Genomic DNA, 3,321 nt, shown 5'->3' on the forward strand with positions numbered 1-3,321 from the left:
CACAGGCGAGCCATGAAGCAGTTTCGCCTGGTGAGGAGACAACACCAGCTGCTGAGGGAGCCACCGCTGCGTCGTCCTTTTAATGTTGATGGAAACGGTTGCTATTAAAAGCAGTTGGTTTCACGGATCTACAGCTCAGAAGAAACGCACGCCCCCAAAAACTGACGGCTGCTACGACGGACCCGCTAATTCTCAAGGCGGCTACTGGGAGACATCTAGGATCCTCGTTCTCATTCCTTCCCTTACCGCCTTTAAAAAACTTTAACCAGAAATAATCAGGTTAGAAAGTTCCAAACCCGTTCTCCCCCCACCCCATGAGGCTTCTAATTTTTAGGGCACGATCGTGCAGAATCAGGGATTTTCATCGTATGAGGTGGCAGATAAAGAATCCATGAGGCCGGAATAATGCCCTGTTTTGTCCAACTGTGAAGTGACCCTGAAACTTAACAGAAAGCAGAAGCAACAGTGTCTTTCAGGAAAACGGTGCGGCCCTGGCCAGTGTGGCTCCGCTGGTGGGGGCGTCATCCCGCGCACTGACGGGTCTCGGGTTCGATTCCAGCCCAGGGCACGTACCTGGGTTTGCAGGTTGGAGGCAACCAACTGATGTGTCTCTCTCACATTCAATGTTTCTCTCTCTCTCTCTCTCTCTCTCTCTGCCCCCCTCCCCGCCCCTCCACTCTCTCTAAAAAGCAATGGGAAAATATCCTCGGGTGAGGATTAAAAAAGAACATTCTCTCAAAATTCTTCATCTGCTCATTTGCGTTTAAAAGCCCATTTAGAGGTTTTCTTCCAGTTTCTTGGAATTACGAATCTTGCCTTTTTTGCAGGCGGTGACGACAGTCACTGGAGAACTTTTTTTTTTACATTGTTTTTTAAAACTGTTTTAAAGTATGACAGTATCTCCTTTTCTCCCCCATTAACCTCCCCCCCCCAGAATAATAACTTTTATACAAACTGTTTATAAAAGGAAACGCTCCTACACACTTTGTGCCGAAACCTGAAATGACGGTTACCGGCCTCGGCCGCTTTCTGTTTTCTAGTCGCGGATATTCTTGTCGCCCGTCTCGGTTGCGCCGTGGGGGGCGCGTGTCCAAGACAAAAATACTGAAAATCGGCTCGGGGGACACTCTCTTCCCGTGAAACCGGCATTCATTTTGTTCATTTCACAAGGACATTATCACTGATGCTCCGTCGTGTGATTTTGGGGTTTTTATGAAGCAGACCCCCGCCCAGTCTCTACAAAGGACAACCAGGCCAGGTGTCTGAAATCCCCGCCGTTTCCGATCCAGGGGAGCGCTCGGCCACGAACACGTGCCCTGCGGTGGGACTTGGGCGTCAAGTGACAAAAGATTTATTTTTTCTTCTCGACAATCTCTACGTGGACTCGTAGAATTTATTTACATTCGCCGCACGGTCCCCGCGCTGGGCGTGCACAGTATTGGTGAACGGCAGAGCTGCTGCTCTCTGGCCTCTGACTTGCTGGGCAGGTGCTGTGTCTGCCCGGCGTCCGGGCTCAGGCCCGCGGGAGGGACCTGCGAGGTGACCTGGCCGACGGGACCCTGGTGGGAAGAGGTCCCGTCGACGAGCAAGACCTGCCTTCCCTGTCCCTCCCAGGGTGGTCACGGGCCCACGAGGAGTTCACGTCCACTTGGGAAAGGGGCTGGGAATGGATTCCCTTCGCCGCCGCCCGCGGCTACGGAAGATGGTGCTTGGGGAGCACATGGGAGGCGGGGGGATGTTTTTTAACGTCCCAATTAAACAAACCACCCACCCGATCGGCCTGCCCTCGCTCACGGGAAGGCCGTCTGGTGCAGGAGACGCTGCCCGCGCCCCGGGGCCCCTTCTCTCCTGGCGTCCACGGTTCACGGGATCCTCCTCCTTGTTCACAAGCGGCTGCAACAGTGGCTGCTTCTAGGGGCGTTTACTTATGTTTTTCGCTGGAACGGTAACTATTCCTGTAACGACTGCTTTAAGACCAGCCTTGATTCACAATTGTCCACGTCGTTTCTTTCTCTTTGGTGCCATGACGACTCTGCTGCCTCCCTTTCCGTTGACCTCAGGCTCTGAGAGGCGGGAAAGCTACGAGTAACATCGCAGCATTTAGAGCCACACTGAGCATTCAGGGTCATTTTGTTACCACGGCGATGAGACGCCATGGGACCTTAACTCGCCATCAGGTTGCCTGTGGCCAAACCGGCTTCACTGTATGTCATGTCGCCAGTGCCACACCCTGTCCACGGCCACGTTCAGCGAGGACCTGCTGTCCGTCTGCGGCTTCTGCGGGCTCAGCTTTGCTTCCTGCCCCCGACCAAGGGAATGATCGCCCTGTCGCCCAAGGAATCTTCCGTCCAAAACCAGCCCAACGGCTCGGCTATAAAGAGGGACCCACGCGAACCCCACAGGGTACAGCGAACCCCACAGGGTACAGTAAAGGGCCCCGCACCGGGCTCCCCTCTGAGGAGGAACAGAACACTTTATATATTAATCTGGAAAAATAACATCATTCATTTGCACCCCCCAACCCCTCCCCGGCTCGTATTTAAAAAATTTCTGTTTTCAATTTCTGTTTCCTGTGCCATCTATCCCGGAACAAAGACCCACATGGCATTTCCGAACGCGCCGTGTGGTCACACCCCAGGACTCAGACTCTGCGGCCCTGTCTCCTTGGTAACGGCACCGATGTGACATAACAATGAGAGTCCCTCACGATTCAGAGACCAGAGGTTCTGACCGCCACACTTTCCTCTGGACTTCAGGAGCTGGGATGGAGGGAACTGTCAACCGGAGGAAACGTCCAGAAACTTCATCCCGAACGTCGGCGGGAAGAGGACAATCGCTCGAGGTAAAAATGGGGGGAGAGTGACCGAGGACAGACCAGCGGGAAAGGCGGCACCGGATTCCATCTCCCGGACGCGCTGCCCGCCGTCCTGTGGGACCCCTGAGCCCTGACAACGAAAGTGTCCATCCATCGCTAGTGACAGGACATCGGGCGGGACATGCAAGTGTCAGTCACCCTGCAGTGAAGACCTGGGGGCGGGGGCGGGGGACAGAAGACCTTTTCCTCGTCGGAGAATACAATACCGCCCACGCGCCTTGGCCGTGCACCTCGCCGAGCGCTTGGGAGCAGGAAGACAGAAACAACTCCTCCGTGTTCATCGAAGGCGAGAGAAGTCCGTCACCCTCTGCTGTCACTGCTGAAGAACCTGGTCAAGCTGTGAAGCGGAGGAAGATCTCTCGGCCGCCCGAACGGTTCCCTCCTTTATTCGGGGAGAAAAGCGTCTTCGCGATCCTGAACGACCGGCTCGCCCTGCAGAGGGAGCC

The sequence above is a fragment of the Myotis davidii genome, unplaced genomic scaffold, assembly GCF_000327345.1.
Source record: "Myotis davidii unplaced genomic scaffold, ASM32734v1 scaffold1622, whole genome shotgun sequence".
In the NCBI taxonomy this organism is placed as follows: Eukaryota; Metazoa; Chordata; class Mammalia; order Chiroptera; family Vespertilionidae; genus Myotis; species Myotis davidii.